The following is an 18,769-nucleotide window of genomic DNA, read 5'->3' as shown; positions in this document are numbered from 1 at the left end:
GAGCTTATATGCATTATCATTAACTTTCTCCAACACTTTAAAGGGTCCATCAGCCCGAGGCATCAATTTAGACTTTCGCAATTCAGGAAACCTATCCTTTCTCAAGTGCAACCAAACTAAGTCGCCAAGTTCAAATATTAGTTCCTTTCTACCTTTATCACCGGCAAACTTATATTTAGCATTCATACGCTCTATGTTTTCTTTAGTTGTTTCATGCAGTTTTAACATAAATTCAGCACGCTTAGTAGCATCAAAATTTAATTTTTCAGAAGATGGCAAAGGCATCAAATCAATAGGAGCACGAGGCAAGAAACCATATACAATCTGAAATGGGCACATCTTTGTAGTAGAATGCAGCGAACGATTATAAGCAAATTCAATGTGCAGCAAACAATCTTCCCACATCTTAATGTTCTTCTTTAAAACAGCCCGTAACATAGTAGACAAAGTTCTATTGACAACTTCAGTTTGACCCTCAGTTTGGGGATGACATGTAGTAGAAAATAAAAGCTTAGTTCCTAGTTTTCCCCATAAAGTCTTCCAAAAATGACTAAGAAATTTAGCATCACGATCAGAAACAATGGTGTTGGGCACACCATGCAAACGAACAATTTCTCGAAAGAACAAATCAGCAATATGAGTAGCATCATTAGTTTTATGACATGGTATGAAATGTGCTATTTTAGAAAATCTATCAACAACCACAAACACACTATCACGGCCCTTCCTAGTCCTTGGCAAACCCAACACAAAATCCATAAAAATATCTTCCCAAGGAGCACTAGGAATAGGTAGAGGCAAATACAAACCGTGTGGATTTAATCATGACTTAGCCTTTTGGCAAGTCGTGCAACGAGCAACAAACCTCTCCACATCTCTTCTCATCTTTGGCCAAAAGAAATGACCAGCAAGGATGTCCTCCATTTTCTTCACTCCAAAATACCCCATCAAGCCACCTCCATGCGCTTCCTGTAGCAATAACAAACGAACGGAGTTAGGTGGAATGCATAGCTTGTTAGCTCTAAACACAAACCCATCACTAACGATGAATTTGTTCCATCCTTTTCCATCTTTGCAATGCAGCAACACATCTTTAAAATCAGCATCATTAACATATTGGTCTTTAATTGTTTCTAATCCAAAGATTTTGTAATCAAGTTGATTCAGCAAAGTATATCTCCTAAACAAAGCATCAGCAATAACATCTCTTTCCCTTTCTTGTGCTTAATAACATAAGGAAAAGATTCAATAAATTCAACCTACTTAGCATGTCTACGGTTCAGATGTCCTTGACTACGAATATGTTTCAAAGATTCATGATCAGAATGAATAACAAATTCTTTGGGCCACAAATAATGCTGCCATGTTTCTAATGTGCGAACAAGAGCATACAATTCCTTATCATAAGTAGAATAATTTAGAACAGGCCCGCTCAATTTTTCACTAAAATATGCAACAGGTTTGCCTTCTTATAACAAAACACCACCCAATCCAATTCCACTAGCATCACATTCAAGCTCAAAAGTCTTATTAAAATCAGGGAGTTGGAGGAGGGGTGAATGTGTCAACTTATCTTTCAGCATGTTGAAGGAGTTTTCTTGTACTTTGCCCCAACTAAAAGGCACTCCCTTCTTCGTGAGCTCATTCAATGGTGCAGCAATGGTGCTGAAGTCCTTCACAAAACGGCGATAGAAACCAGCAAGTCCTAGGAAACTTCGCACTTGCGTGATAGTCTTCGGTACAGGCCATCCCTGTATAGCTTCTACCTTAGCTTGATCAACCTCAATTCCCTATGGAGTCACAACATAACCAAGAAAAGACACTCGATCGGTGCAAAAGGTGCACTTCTCAAGGTTACCAAATAAACGCGCATCTCGTAAAGCATTAAAAATAGCACGTAAGTAATCAAGGTGGTCATCCATAGATTTGCTATAAATCAATATATCATCAAAATAGACCACAACAAATTTTCCAATCAAGGCACGAAGAACCTCGTTCATTAATCTCATGAAAGTACTAGGTGCATTTGTTAACCCAAAAGGCATGACTAACCACTCATATAAATCAAATTTAGTTTTAAAAGCAATTTTCCATTCATCTCCTAATTTCATACGAATCTGGTGGTACCCACTACGCAAATCAACTTTGAAAAACACAACAGCACCACTAAGTTCATCAAGGATGTCATCCAATCGTGGAATAGAGTGTCGATATCGAATGGTGATATTATTGATAGCTCTACAGTCAACACACATACGCCATGTTCCATCTTTCTTAGGCACTAAAATAACCGGAACAGCACAAGGACTAAGAGACTCACGCACATAACCTTTGTCGAGTAGTTCTTGCACTTGTCGCTGAATTTCTTTCGTTTCTTCCGGATTTGTCCTGTATGGCGCACGGTTTGGCAAAGATGCACCAGGAATAAGATCAATTTGGTGCTCAATCCCTCGTATCGGTGGCAGCCCCGCGGGGATCTCACTTGGAAACACATCAGCATACTCCTGCAAAATGTTAGCAACAACAGGAGGCAAAGAATGCTGCATGTCGTGAACCGAAATCAAAGCATCCTTGCATACCAAAGCATAGGCAACAGAAGTGGAAGCAACCAATTCATTAATATCAGATTTAGTAGTAAGCAAGCAATGTCCTTTCAATCTGATCTCATCTTTCTTACTACTAATAGATTTGATATTTTTTTCGCTCTCGGTTTTAGTTTTCTTAGCTTTAGCAACATCATCACGTACAATAGCTTCAGGAGACATAGGAAGCAAAACAATTTTCTTATCATGGTGTATGAGAGAATACTGATTTGATCTACCGTGATGCATACAATCCGTATCAAATTGCCATGGTCTACCTAGCAGAATATGACAAGCTTCCATAGGCACAACATCACATTCAACAACGTCATGATATGATCCAATAGCAAAATTAATTTGCACCAGTCTCGTTATCTTAACCTTACCGCTATTGTTGAGCCATCAAATATGATATGGATGTGGGTGCGGTTTGGTTGTAAGTGCAAGCTTCTCCACCATATCGCTTCTAGCCAAGTTGTTGCAGCTACCCCCATCAATTATCAAACGGCACGAACACTCTTTAATGACACACTTTGTTTGGAACAGTGTATGCTGCTGATTTTGCTCCGCCTTCTCCATTTGTGTGCTAAGCACACACTGCACAATGAGGCTCTCATAATGATCTGCATCCTCTGCACCAATCTCTTCTTCTGGTTGTTCCTCACTACCTGCATGGTGAGCAGCAAGTAAACCAAGTGTATCTTCATCAAAATCACTAGCAGAGGAATACCCACCATCTTCTTTGACCACCAAAACACGCTTGCTAGGACAGTCACGCTGCACGTGTCCAAAGCCCTTGCATCGATGGCACTGAACATCTCTTGTTCTACCCGTGGATGCAACTGAAGTGGTACTAGTGGCTGGTTTCTGGGCAGTCTTGGTTGCTGAATTTGTGGGAGGAGCACGTTGCTTGTCGCTGGACAGAGATGGTGGTGCCGGCCGACTCGGAGAGTGAGCGGGTGGAGGTGCACGTCCGGTCAAAGAAGTAGTCGTACGCGGCTGCCATGATGTAGATTTTCCTGCAGAAATATTAGTCTTGGTACTAGCACGTCGCCCTTGCACTTCCCTTTTAGCTTTACAAGCAAGATGAAACAAACGGGTTACGTTAGTATAATCTTTATAAGCAAGGATGTCCTGAATTTCACGGTTTAAACCACCCAAAAATCTAGCCATAGCAGGTTCCTCACCCTCCTCTAAGTTACAACGCAGCATACCCATTTGTAACTCCTGATAATATTCTTGTACACTTTTAGCACCCTGTCTCAATTGTTGCAATCTATTTAAAAGATCACGTGCATAATAAGAAGGAACAAATCTAGCTCGCATGACCCGTTTCAAAGCATCCCATGTTTGTGGCATGTTATTAGGATTTTTCTTGCCATGTTCTATCCACCAAACAGAAGCAAAATCAGTGAACTCACTAGTAGCAGCCCTAACACGTGTATTTTCAGGAAACTCATGACATGCAAACTTTTGATCAACAGCAATTTCCCAAGTAATATACGCATCAGGATCATATTTACCATCAAAAGGAGGTATCTTAAATTTTATCTTACTGAAAGCATCATCATTATTATGTACCTCGCGTCGTCGATAACCACCCATACCTCTGCGATTATTGCGTAGTCGTCGGCGATCATGAGCATCTGGGTCATCTTGTTCAGTATCAGCATCCCAATTGTCCTTGACACGCTCATCCTTGTTGTTATCTCCATCATGTCCATTAGTGGTTTTGGCGTGCATCTCATCAAAGCGCCTCAAAATAGCAGCAAGGCTTTTGTCAATACGAGCGACTGATGTCTCCAGCCCTGTAAGCTTGGTGTTGGTGGCAAGCTGCGTGGCCTCCAACTGCCCAATCTTCTCATTCATCACCTGCAAACCATCATCGAGCCCCTCGACGTGCCCTTCACTAGCTTTTCAAAATGTTGTATGATGCCCTTGGTGCGGGGAGAATGTGGCATATTCTGACTATCCTCTGATCCTGTCATGGTTAGACAAACAAAGGAAACAAGAAAATAGGTGAAGAAATAAAAACCCTACAGCTATTAGGATGTAGCTACTGCAAGGCGCTCACTCTCAACCCGTTACACAAGCTCTTACCAATTCTTACCTTGCTCAACAGGAGGGACGGCTACCAACAAGTCTGCAACCGTGGAATGAAGTGTATCGGTGCCGCAACAACAGGACCTGTCAAGCTGTAGTCGAAATATATGGAGCTATAGGTGGGCTGAAGCAAGGAAGTACTAGAACCACGTTAGTTGCAAGCAAATTGAACAAACGCTCAACGACGTTATTGTGCTGGTCCTAGGCTAGTACATGCTAGAGACGCGAGCCTGGACACAAATGAAGTCACTAAGCTGCAGCAAGGAAGGATCACAAGGAGAGGAAAAACAACAAAAGAAAAACCCTTCTCTTCTTCTTTATCGTTCTTTTCTTTCTTTCTTTCTTTCTGTTTTTCTTTTCTTTCTTTCTTTCTTTCTTTCTTTCTGTTTTTCTTTTCTTTTTTTTTCAAGTAGCACAGAGCTCAAATTTTGCAACAAGAGATAACAAGCTACTTACAGCAATTAAATATTTCCTTGGGAAGGGTGATTCAGTAGCAAAGTCAAACAAGTGGCTGTCTTGCAAATCCAGCAGATACGCAAATCTCCAGGGTGATTCCGAAGTGCTCAAAAAGAATTTGGGACCAAGGACAGATCCGTTGGAAAGAGGATAAGTTCAGGTTTCCAGATTGTATTCAAACTCCCTATTCGGACTCCTGATAATGGAAAAATGGTGCTTTTCTTTCAGGATAAAACAGGACTCCGAATTGAATTCTGATTTGAATTTGTGGGATTTCCTTTTTGGAGATGGAAGTATGGACGTGGATGAAACCTCCAAGGATGTGGTTTGGTTAATAGTGGTAAACAAAACAAAGGAATTTGGAAAATCCAATCTGATTTGTGGAGAGAAACAAATAAACTCAAATCTGCGATGGTGACACAAACGTGACAAGAACTCGAAACTCTAAACGACTAGACGCTAAGACCAGCAACTTGACACGACGATGCAACCGTTAATTCAATAAGCCCTAACTAAGAAATAATAGTAAAAGGCTCAAAGGGTTTTTTGGGATTATGGAGAACTAAGCTACTAATTTTTTTGGCCTTTTCTGGACTATAGGAAATTAAAAACAGCAAAGAACTAGAAGTCTCTCACTGATAAACCTTGCTCTGATTACCAACTGATATGAACCTGCTAGGGTTGATTCCCAATCTTTCGATGAGAGGCGTGGGATAACTCGATTGGTCGATGGAGACGACGTTCACGGCCCGACTACAGCCTTCCAAGCTGCGCCTTAGCAACCGATACACCACCTCCAATGGCTGCCGCGATCTTGTGGAGCGCGTCACCCGGCCACTAGGGCACTCGTCCTGCAAGCAATCGAAGAACTAGCAAGAACAAGTATAACAAGTACTAAATTTACTAGATAAAGATGAAGGTTTCCAACTCAATCTCAATACGGTGGGGTTCCGAAGACAGCAAGACGGGCGGCTGATCCAGCACGCGCGCTTACAAGCAAGGAGCGAGAGCTAAACTTGATCTAAACAAAACTCAATCTGTTTGTGGCGACTCTAATCCTTATTAATGCCTAGGAGGATGACCAGGAGGGTGTTGGGGTCGTGCCCCAACCCTAGGACATGTCCCTAGTGGACCCAACTTGATACACGGCCCATTGGGCCAAAATAAGGTGACGCAGCATAAGAAAACCTATCGGTAGTAAATTGGTCATTGCGACCTCCTCAGACCAGATATAGACTTGAGTCCAGATCCATATGAAAATAGACTTCATAACAAATCTGTGAAGTACTTGAACGCCCCAATCCGTGTTCGTATGCGACCGTGGTGACCATCACAAATTGGTACTGTCGTGGAGTCCGAATCCAGCCTGCGCGAGTCCGTTTCCCTTTCGGTCTTCTCCATGATTCCTAACCAAAACAAGAGTGCACGCGTCTCCATGGTCTAGATAGTATGGATAGGAACTCAAGAGTGAACTTACTTGATGATTAAGTTGATGAGCACAGGCGCGAGTTATAGGACCAGAAACTGGTACTTGTGTAGGTGTGGATGTATCATTGGTGTTGATGTCCTCATCAGTCGGAGTTCATGTGAAGACACATATGAATATTAGACTAGCACACGTATTAGTTGATGACTATGTTTCACAAGTCATGGATATGGAGATGTCAAACTAATAATGTGGGTACATGTAGAGACATGTGCTAGACCCAACACGAGAAGTAGTTCTCTCTTTACACAACATGTACGCTTTGTCCTCATACCTGAGATTGTCGCATGTACTCAAGATGTGGATCGACTTACTTAGGGGCTATCAAACGCTACACCATAACAAGGTAGTTAAAAATGTAGCTTTGGGGTTTGTCAAGAAGCATGCTGTGAGGCATGGTCAATCAAGATGGGATTAGCCCCTCTCTGATTGAGAGAGATATATCTAGGCCCCTCGATTGATCGGATCCGGAAATGCATGGCCATGCTACATAAGGTTAAGAGTTAACCTACAAAGCGATTCCGAATCACAAGATCGAGAAAGAGCGGTCGGCTTGGAGCTAGACCAAATATCATGAGTCAAAGGGAATAGCATGTACGTGATGTTGTGATGGTTCGTTTGATATGATCTTCGTGTGCGTATAGGAGTTGGCACGTCTTGCTAGAGGTCGCTACCAACTATTGGGCTGAGTAGGAATACTCGGGCTATGTTTATACGTATCCGAACCTATAGGGTCACACACTTAAGGGGTTGGAAGCCCAATTCGGATGTGATCCGAATTGGATCAGGTTTAGGAGTACTAATGGGCCTCGGACCCAGAGGCCCGTCAGGAACCTCTATAAATAGAGGGGTGGGGGCGCCCTAGGGTTGACACCTTTTGGCTGAAGCATAGCCGCCGCGCCTCCCACGCTCTCACCCTATTGCAACTCGTGAACTTAGCAGTTCGGCTTGCGATGCTTCCTCTCTGCACGTGTGGATACCTTGGAGGTGTTCCACCTGCAGCACTTGGACGAGCCGCCGATGAGCCACCGACGAGCCGTGGCACGAGGAGGACCTAGTTGTACGTGGACGAGCTGCTGAGGAGCTGCTCGACGTCGACATGTTCGACTATGCTGATCAACTTCGCTGCCCTGATGCGATTCTATAACTTCTGCACCTGTGCGTCTTGTGGTAATCCCGTGATCCATCTACGACAGTTTCCTAGTTTATGCGGTAGAAAACTTTTGTTTTGCGCTAGTGTAGCGTACCTCGTATCCCAACAGTGGTATCAGAGCTGTAGCTATTTTGTTATGGATTCGGGATGTGTGCATATGGAGATATGCGAGTTTTCAGATTGATCTATGACCTGGTTTCGTGTTCTTCCTACAATGGTCGTGTAACAACATACTCGTACCGGTCGGATTTCCGCCATCGGAGTTAAGTGATACATGTAATGATAGTTGCAGTGAGCGAAGATCAATGTGATTGATCAAATCGAAACCCAGGTTCATACGCCAGGTGCATGTGATGCGCAATAGTAGATTGGATCTACTACCGGGTCGGAATTTTTGCCGTATGCGTATGCTTTGGTAAAACAGACATAACTTTTTGGTACAATCTCGGATCGAGGAAAATTTTATATGAAAATTGATCAGAAGAAAAAGTTACACATGAAATTCACTCACTTTGTCAGTTTTAGTGAAATTAGATTTCCCAAATTCGGCTTGAAAGATGGAGTTTTGGGCCTCTAAAGTTTTGAACGTTAGAACGCCTAACTCTATTTTGTAGGATGCTATGATTTTGTGATCGGTATGGCCCCTTGTGTATGTGATGCATGTGTGTAACTCATTCATAACCTGCGTGTCGCACGTATAGCAACATCGCTGGAGCCATATGTGTTGTCACCTTAATGTATTTAATGGTCTGCGTACTAATCTGTGATGATCCAAGCAACTATGTAATCTACATTACTAGCTATTAGGTGTAATTGCATGTTCTAATTCTTGGAGGACTCATCACCAGGAGGATGGTGCACATGGAACATGGAGATGAAGATCACCATGGTGAACATGTTCTATGGAGATGGAGATCATCATAAGAAAACGGGTCATACTATGTCACAACTGTGTGAATGCTATTCTTTATGTTTTACTTCCTACATAATGTGATGTTAGAAGTAGAACGATCCCTCACAAAGTTTAAGTTTGTATGCCCTCCCAACGAAAACTTGCACTATCCTATGTCTTGTACAATTAGTGGTGGGTCTATGAAATTAGGGTGCCACTAGTTTTCCTTGACTAGACGGGTTTATGTCGGACACTTACACGCATAAGGGTTGGTTTACTTAACAAGGTTATCTTAATAGTTAAGGACCTTGGGGCATAAAGGTTAGGCGCCGAAACATGGAGATGTCACCCAACAACAGGAGTCATATGTGATATGATTAGCAAAGAGTTGCTTACCGATCTACCTTGTTTGCTAGGGGTGATGCTAAAACTCACTAGTAGACTTGTTAGTTGTGGATCCTGAATCACTAAGTATCAATAGAGGGATATTGATTTTAGTGGGAGTAGATTCTGGTAAATAGTTTAATGACTTTGCTCTATCACAGATACGTTTGTATTAGTGTATTTTGCATTATTTTTGTTGTAGATTAAATGGCACCTAGCAACACCACACTGTTTGCTTTGCGTTCGGTCCTTGAGAAGGACAAGTTGAATGAAACAAACTATACGGATTGGATCCGTAACCTGAGAATTGTTCTCAGGGCTGCGAAAAAGGAAGATGTTCTAGACACCCCATTACCAGAAGTACCTGCTGATGATGCATCTGCTGCCGTTAAGGCTGCTTACAAGAAAGCATTTGATGCTAATCTTGAGGTAAGCTGCCTTATGCTTGCTTGCATGGAACCCGAGCTGCAGATGCAGTTCGAAACAAATCATGAGGTGCACGATATGATCGTGGTACTCAAGGATATGTTCCAGACACAGGCCAGGACTGAAAAGGTTCAATGTGTCCCAAGCCTTTCTAGAGTGCAAGCTAGAAGAAGGCGCAGTAGTAGGACCACACGTAATCAAGATGGTTGGTTACACTCAGCAATTGAAGAAGCTGGGCTTCCCAATAGGCCAAGAGTTGGCCACTGACTTCATTCTTTCGTCTCTTCCACCTAGCTATAGGAATTTCATCTCGAACTACCATATGCATGGGATGGAGAAGGATCTGAATGAACTGTGTGGCATGCTTAAAACAGTAGAGGTTGATATTAAGAAAAGCGCTAGTAGCAGCCATGTGATGGCTATATAGAACAAGCCTAGCTTTAAGAAGAAGGGCAATTCTTGGAAGAAGAAGGGCAAGGCTGGAATGTCCAAGCCAAACCCAGCGCCCAAGGTTAAAGCTGGACCTGCTCCAGATAAAGAGTGCTTTTATTGTCATGAACCCGGTCACTGGAAGAAAAATTGCAAGCTGTACCTAGCTTCATTGAAGAATGGCAGAAGTAAGAGTACTTCCACCTTAGGTATGCTTGTAATTAATATTATAGACAACATATTTCTCGGTGATAGAATTATTAATTCTTGGGTATTTGATACCGGATCGGTTGCTCATAATTGCAATTTGATGCAAGGAATGATAAGAAGTAGAAGCGTTGAAAGAGGAGAAGTTGATTTCTGTTTGGGCAATAATGCAAGAGTTGCTGCGTTGACCGTCGTGAAGATGCAACTCCACCTCCCGTCAGGATTTATTATGGAATTGAATAATTGTTATTTCATTCCTAGTTTAAGTCAAAACATTTTGTCTCCTTCATGCTTGATGAAGGATGGTTATTCTTTTGCGAGTGAAAACAATGGTTGTGTGATCTCTAAGAATAATATGTTAATGGCTTTTGCACCCATTGTTAATGGATTGTTTGTTTTAAATCTTGATGGTTCACCTGTTTGTAACATAAGTGCTAAAAGATCTCGGCCTAATGATTTGAGTACTACCTACATGTGGCATTGTCGTTTGGGTCATATAAGTGAAAAACGCATGAAGAAGCTCCATACTGATGGACTTTTAACTTCGCTGGATTTTGAATCATACGAGACATGCGAGGCTTGCTTCCTAGGCAAGATGACCAAGGCACCTTTCATAGGTTTTTCTGAGAGAGCATTAGACTTGTTGGAACTCATACATACCAATGTATGCGGACCAATGAGCACGACAGCCAAAGGAGGGTACCAATACTTCATAACTTTTACTGATAATTTCAGTAGATATGGCTATATCTACTTGATGAGGCACAAGTTCGAAACCTTTGAAAAGTTCAAGGAATTTCAGAATGAAGTTGAGAATCAACGTGGCAAGAAAATTAAGGCCTTATGATCTGATCGTGGAGGCGAGTATTTGAGCCACGATTATAGCAATCATTTGAAGAGTTGCAGAATTGTTCCACAGCTTACTCCACCTGGAACACCGCAGAGAAACGGCGTATCGAAGTGACATAATCGAACTTTATTGGACATGGTTCGATCAATGATGAGCCAGCAGACCTACCATTATTATTTTGGGGATTCTCTCTAGAAACAACAGCTTTCACGCTTAATAGGGTACCATCTAAATCCGTAGTTACGACACCATATGAGATGTGGACTAGAATGGTTCCCAGTTTGTCTTTTCTAAAGATTTGGGGATGTGAAGTGTTTGTCAAGCGACTTCAGTCGGACAAAATCACACCCAAGTCGGATAAAGGCATTTTCGTGGGATATCCAAAATGAAACTTTAGGATACTATTTCTACAACGGGCGAGAGGGCAAAGTGTTTATTGCTCGGAATGGGGTTTTCCTAGAGAAAGAGTTTCTCAAAGGGGAAAAGAGTGGAAAGACAGTGCGTCTTGAAGAAGTTCAAGATGAGCCAAACGGGCAAGAATCAACGAGTGATGCTAATGTAGCAGAACAAGTTGAGATACCCACGACAAGAGAAGCACCACCACAACCACGAAGGTTGGCAAGGCTCCGCAAACAGCGGGAAATATTATTGTTGGACAATGATGAGCCTGCGACATATGCAGAAGCGATGATGGACCCAGACTCTGAAAAATGGCAGAGTGCCATGCAATCCGAAATAGAGTCCATCGGAGAAAATCAAGTTTGGAACTTGGTTGACCCGTCTGATGGTGCTAAAGCCATAGAGTGCAAGTGGATCTATAAGAAGAAAAAAGATATAGATGGAAATGTTCACATCTGTAAAGCATGACTTGTCGCAAAAGGTTTTCGACAACTTCAAGGAGTTGACTACGACAAGACCTTCTCGCTTGTAGTGATGCTTAAGTCTATTCGGATTCTCTAGCTATAGCTGCATATTTCGATTATGAGATATAGCAGATGGATGTCAAGATAGCTTTCCAGAATGGAAACCTAACAAAGGACGTGTATATGATATAGCCCGAGGGTTTTGTCGATCCAAACAATGCTGGAAAGGTATGCAAACTTCAGAAATCCATTTATGGGTTGAAGCAAGCATCTAGGAGTTGGAACATTCATTTTAATGGAGTGGTCAAAGGGTTTGGCTTCATCAAGAACGAAGAAGAGTCTTGTGTTTACAAGAAGGAAAGTGGGAGCTCTGTAGTATTTCTAATTTTATATGTGGATGACATATTGCTGATTGGAGATAACATTCCTATGCTTTTGTCCGTAAAGACTTCAATGAAAATGGTTTTTCGATGAAGGACTTAGGGGAAGCAGCATATATTCTGGGCATCAAGATCTATAGAGATAGATCGAGAAGGCTTATAGGATTAAGCTAAGATACTTACATTGACAAAGTGTTGAAGAGGTTCAGCATGGAAGACGCGAAGAAAGGGTTCTTGCCTATGTCACATGGTGTACACCTTAGCAAGACTCAGTGTCCTTCAACTGCTGATGAGCGGGATCATATGAGTAGAGTGTCATATGCTTTGGCTATTGGATCTATCATGTATGCAATGATAAGTACTCGCCCAGATGTTTCATATGTGTTAAGTATGGCAAGCAGATACCAGTCTGATCTAGGTGAGAGTCACTAGATGATGGTGAAAAACATTCTTAAGTACTTTAGAAGGACTAAAGATGTGTTCCTCATCTATGGAGGTAAGGAGGAGCTCGTTGTAACTGGTTAAACTGACGCTAGTTTCCAAACTAACAAAGATGATTCGAAATCACAATTAGGATTTGTGTTTACGATAAATGGTGGTGCTGTTAGTTGGAAGAGTTCCAAGCAGGAGATGGTGGCCGATTCTATAACAGATGCTGAGTATATCGCGGCTTCGGAAGTCGCGAAGGAGGGTGTTTGGATAAGGAACTTCCTTATCGAGCTTGGTGTGTTTCCGAATGCATCCAACCCATTGAATCTCTATTGTGATAACAATGGGGCAATTGCGCAAGCAAAGGAGCCAAGGAACCACCAAAAGAACAACACACATAATGCGGCGATTTTATCTCATTCGAGACTTCATTAATCGCGGTGAGATCAAGATATGCAAAATACACACGGATCTGAATATTTCCGATCCGTTGACAAAACCTCTACCGTAGTCCAAGCATGATGCGCACATAAGAGCTATGGGTATTAGATATCTTCTAAATTGACTCTAGTGCAAGTGGGAGACTGTTGGAGATATGCCCTAGTGGAAATCATAGAGATGATGATATCTGATTGTATCCATGATTTGTATATTGTGTTCATTGAATATCCATTAAAGGCTACTTGAATTGATTTGCAATTATGTGAATTGTATGTGAAACTCTTTACTTGTATGGTTATTCTAAAGTTGTCCCTAGTCGGAGTTCATGTGAGGATACATATCAATATTAGACTAGCACACGTATTAGTTGATGACTATGTTTCACAAGTCATGGATATGGAGATGTCAAACTAATAATGTGGGCACATGTAGAGACATGTGCTAGACCCAACACGAGAAGTAGTTCTCTCTTTACACAACATGTACGCTTTGTCCTCATACCTGAGATTGTCGCATGTACTCAAGATGTGGATCGACTTACTTAGGGGCTATCAAACGCTACACCATAACAAGGTAGTTAAAAATGTAGCTTTGGGGTTTGTCAAGAAGCATGCTGTGAGGCATGGTCAATCAAGATGGGATTAGCCCCTCTCTGATTGAGAGAGATATATCTAGGCCCCTCGATTGATCGGATCCGGAAATGCATGGCCATGCTACATAAGGTTAAGAGTTAACCTACAAAGGGATTCCGAATCACAAGATCGAGAAAGAGCGGTCGGCTTGGAGCTAGACCAAATATCATGAGTCAAAGGGAATAGCATGTACGTGATGTTGTGATGGTTCGTTTGATATGATCTTCGTGTGCGTATAGGAGTTGGCACGTCTTGCTAGAGGTCGCTACCAACTATTGGGCTGAGTAGGAATACTCGGGCTATGTTTATACGTATCCGAACCTATAGGGTCACACACTTAAGGGGTTGGAAGCCCAATTCGGATGTGATCCGAATTGGATCAGGTTTAGGAGTACTAATGGGCCTCGGACCCAGAGGCCCATCAGGAACCTCTATAAATAGAGGGGTGGGGGCGCCCTAGGGTTGACACCTTTTGGCCGAAGCATAACTGTCGCGCCTCCCACGCCCTCACCCTGTTGCAACTCGTGGACCTAGCAGTCTGGCTTGCGACGCTTCCTCCCTGCACGTGTAGATACCTTGGAGGTGTTGCACCTGCAGCACTTGGACGAGCCGCTGACGAGCCACGACGAGCCGCCGACGAGCCGCAGCACGAGGAGGACCTCGCTGTACGTGGACGATCTGCTGAGGAGCTGCTCGACGTCGATGTGTTCGACTACGCTGATCGACTTCGCTGCCTCGACGCGATTCTACAACTTCCATACTTGTGCGTCGACTGGTAATTCCGTGATCCATATACGACAGTTTTGCTAGTTTACGCGGTAGAAAATTTTTATTTTGCGCTTATGTAGCCTACCTCGTATCCCAACAGAATATTTAAAGAAATTTAGTCATCACCACTATAATAGAAATTTCAACACGCAGCAGGCATAATAGAAAATCAGTCAACATCATCATCGTTATAGAAGTTCAGTACAATCAAGATGCACACAGTAGCAGCATCACCATAACTATTAGGATGTCCAATAACAGGCATCAACAACTACACACGGTTAGAGCAATTCCAATAGATCATCATTGTCTTCGCACTCATCATCTATACCATTTCCATTGTCGTCACTGTCACTACAATATTGCAAGTTGGTGTCATCTTCATCCCCACTATTTTCAGACGTGTTAACTTAATTCTTGTTTCTTATAAGGTCTGCTAAATTAGCCTCAATGACTTGTCTTCTCCATCCTGCTCATGTCATGGTGCATGTCATCATCAGCATCACCTTCATGCACTTCATGCTCTGTATCAAAATAGTAATCATCTTGGTGTACGTCAGCATCCTTTTCAGGTAGATTATACATGTCCGTATGTTCAAATTTTTGCACAACTTGCCAACCTTTGCCAAAAAGATTGTCCTGCAAGTAAAATAACTTTCTTGATTGTGTCGCCAAAATGAAAGGGTCAGAGTTCTACCAAAATGATTGAATGTTGATGGACATGAATGTCTGTCATCTCTAATGACATACAGTCACTACAAGAAATCTTCTGGTCTCCGATGAACTCAAAAGTGTCATAAACATGTTTTTTCAATCATAAACCTTAATTTATGATGCTCGAGTGACGAAAACCCTTCATCATTAATCGAGCGTCATAAACCGCGACTAGCGATGTTCCTTATTTCGGTGCATTACTAAGATTATGATGAATGGAAATTCGTCAAGGGAAACGTCATAAACTGGCTCCTGCGTAGCATGCCACATTGGACCACAGTCCAATGTGGCATCACAGTTGTGACGTACTGTTTCATCATAGATTGAATTAGGCCCAATTCTTGTTGGACTGAGCCTAATAATTGCTGTTGTCATAACTTGGTTGAGGCCCAATTCTTGTTGGACTGATCCCAATAATTGTTATCATCATAACTTGGTTTAGATCCAATTCTAGTTGGATCAAGCGCAACATATACTGATGTCATAACTTTGTTTAGGTCCAATTCTTAATGGATTTAGCCAAACATTTGCTGTCGTAATAACTTTGTTTAGGTCCACAAAATAATGGGTCGATGGGGCGAGCCCACAAATTTTTTGGCCTAGTTATTTTCGGGTATAGCCGAGGTAGGGCCTAATTAAAATATAATCTAATTTAATGTTACATACAAATCAATTCCGTAATTGACATCACAAATAATTCGTACATACCACATATACAAATAAATATTTCTCATCATACTTCACACACTATTATTCATGTCCAAAGAACAAGCACTAGCACATTGTCCATAAGAGATCACAAACCGCTACACATGATATCTCTCTGACCAAGAACAAAGTTGACGTAAGCAGCTAGGAGGACTTGAGCAGATGCCTAAAAAACACATCGACCTTACCATCCAAAGTTTAACAGTTGATGGAGGTACTCAGTTTGTCTTACTGCTTTCTTCAAACTCTCAATGTCCTTAGACTTCATTTTCATTCTTACATCTGAAGCTTGTGGCTTCATCTTCAAGTTACTCAACATTTACTCCTATTCAACAACTTTTTATCTTAGTATTGCAGCTTCTTGTAGCCCTCCCAAAGAAACTTTAGATCTTGATCTTGTACCTGAGGCTAGCTGCATGGCCACATAATCAATGAAGGGATTTGAATGCAAATCTTGATGACCAGAATTTGGTACTGCAACCTCAAGGATTGTTTTCAATATTTTAGCCTACAAAAGAAAGGAGCAGAAGTCAAACTTCAATCTTGAACAAAGCAACTGCGCGTGTCTGTGTCCGATGCATTGTATATGCGTGTTGTGACACTTTCGTGTAACAAGATGACTTTATTTGTATCGTCTGGATTAGTGGTTTTAGCCTGTCGGTGCCTGGTGAAAGTGCACCAGTTTAGTATTTAATAAATGTATGGTTTCGTTGTTGTGCGCATGTGTGCCTGTGCCATTGTACGAGTGTGGACCCGTGGGGATGTATCATGTATGTGTACTTAAGAATGCGATCTAATAAGAATGGTCATGGTTTGTTCATTATTTTAGAAAAGAGGAACTTACGTTTTGTATCTTCTTATATAAGCTGATAGTCCTATATACTCTGCTCCCTATTTAAGGCACAAAGGATATCCCCTATTGTTTGTTGCATCTGCTCTCTCTTTCCCGCATCTTTCCACGAGTTGCTCGTCCTTGATGCCCAAATCCACAAGCATGGCTCAGTGCTAGAGAAGCTTCTCAAAGTGCACCAACACACTCTTTTGCATGGCAAAAGACATCTCCAAGGAGTTCGGTGCCCACATCATCATTGTCGTGTTCTCCCCCAGCGGTGAGCCCAAAGCCTTCGGCGCACCCACCGCCGACTCTATCCTCTATACCTACCTCCCCAGGTCCCCAAAAAAATGAGGGAAGACCAGAAATTGGTTTAAAGTCTGAGTAACCATGTCTACACAGGAACCAAGGAAGAGAAAAAGGTTGAGAGAGGAAAGGATAGACACGAGAACCGAAGAAAAAAAGAGTTTATGCAAGATAGTCAATTTATGCACAACTTATTGATATAAAAATAATTCAAAGATGTTATGTGAACTTTTATGCTACCTTAATCCTTTTGTCATCCATGCAAGCAAGATTTGTATGTTCTATTTATGCAATAATCTACCATCATGACTTAGGAAAACTAAAGCACCATGGAAGATGAACTGATTCATGCTGATGTCCCATCCACAACGCAAATAAAGCAAGAAAATAAGGGATTGATCTTTGTACTATAAAACATGGGATTTCCCTACTAGATTGATCTTCCATCCAAAAGGAAACAATGCATTAATCTTACAAACAAAAGAACACCTATGTACATGCAAAAGAAAACCCCAGGTTGGAGTAATCTACGTTGACCCCTCAGAGGAGTTCCCCGGTGACCTTGGCGTGAGTTCGACAATTGCGCGACTGGCGTCAACATCAAAGTCCACCTGCCTCTTCTTCTTGGCTATCTCCGAGTCCACTTCCTCCTTCTCCTCCATTGCCGCCAGAGCCACCTGCCTTCTCTTCTTAGCAGCTCGCTTCTTGGCCCTCTCCGCCACCACCTCCTCATCCGCCATCACCGCAGGCACCAGCACCACCGCCATCGCATCTTTATCCTCCTCCTCCGTTATTACCTCTACCACCACCTCTACCCACACCGCTTTCCACCACCGCCACCGCTAGTGCCCCCTCCTCCTCCTCTTCCGCTGCCGCCATTGTCGGCTAGGCACCTCTGGGCCTACTAGAAGACTTGTATGGACCTACTCAAAGGAACGTACCCGAAACCTACTCGGACATGAAGACTATTTTGCAGGGCGCGTAGGCTTCATGGACTCCCTGAAGACTCGTCGGGTCAAAAGGAAACTACTCTACCAAGTTAGAGTAGGACTCTATAACGTACTCGACTAGGACTTGTACACAATCTGCCCTGTAACCCTGCTCCCCTGACTATATAAGGGCGGGTAGGACCTCCTCCAAACAACAAGTACAACTCGACACAAGATCAATACAATCAACACACAGGACATAGGGTATTACGCGATCTAGCGGCCCGAACCTGTCTATATTGTGTTCCTTGCATCACCATCAACTTCTTGATTCTCGACGAACCCACCGCACAAAAGACCACCTTGGGTACTCCCTAGGCGGGTTGCTGGTCTAAAACACCAACAGTTGGCATGCCAGGTAGGGGCAGTCACTGAGTTTCTCCGCGCGAGATCAATGGCGCCAGTCATCATCAAGCCTGGTTTTGCCTTTGAAGCGGGCACAACCTTCATCTTCGGCTCCTGGTCTTGCATCGCTGACAGCGCCGGATCCTTTCAACGCTGCATCATCGGCAACCAGGAAAAGAAGCGTCTCAACAAAAGCTTTCTTCATCAAGAAGCAGAGAATCTCGTCGAGAAAATTCAAAATTTCAACGTCAACAACACTGAGTTCGACTACGGCTCAAACTCGACTTCGACTCGGACTAGCCCACACAGGCTGATGACCAAGTCATCCCACAAGTCGATTTCAACTCGAAATCGATTCCCACACGGACTCCACAACACAGCCGCGATCAACCAA

At 42.6% G+C, this 18,769-nt stretch overlaps 1 pseudogene; it reads right to left on the bottom strand.

The window, feature by feature from the left end:
• Window positions 1–1,641: 1,641 nt before the first annotated feature.
• Window positions 1,642–17,808, bottom strand: LOC140222825 (uncharacterized; annotated as a pseudogene).
• Window positions 17,809–18,769: the final 961 nt, after the last annotated feature.

The sequence above is a fragment of the Setaria viridis genome, chromosome 5 (genome assembly GCF_005286985.2).
Source record: "Setaria viridis chromosome 5, Setaria_viridis_v4.0, whole genome shotgun sequence".
NCBI lineage: Eukaryota > Viridiplantae > Streptophyta > Magnoliopsida > Poales > Poaceae > Setaria > Setaria viridis.
Note: the sequence above shows the minus strand (reverse complement) of the source record. Positions and strands in the feature narration are given on the sequence as shown.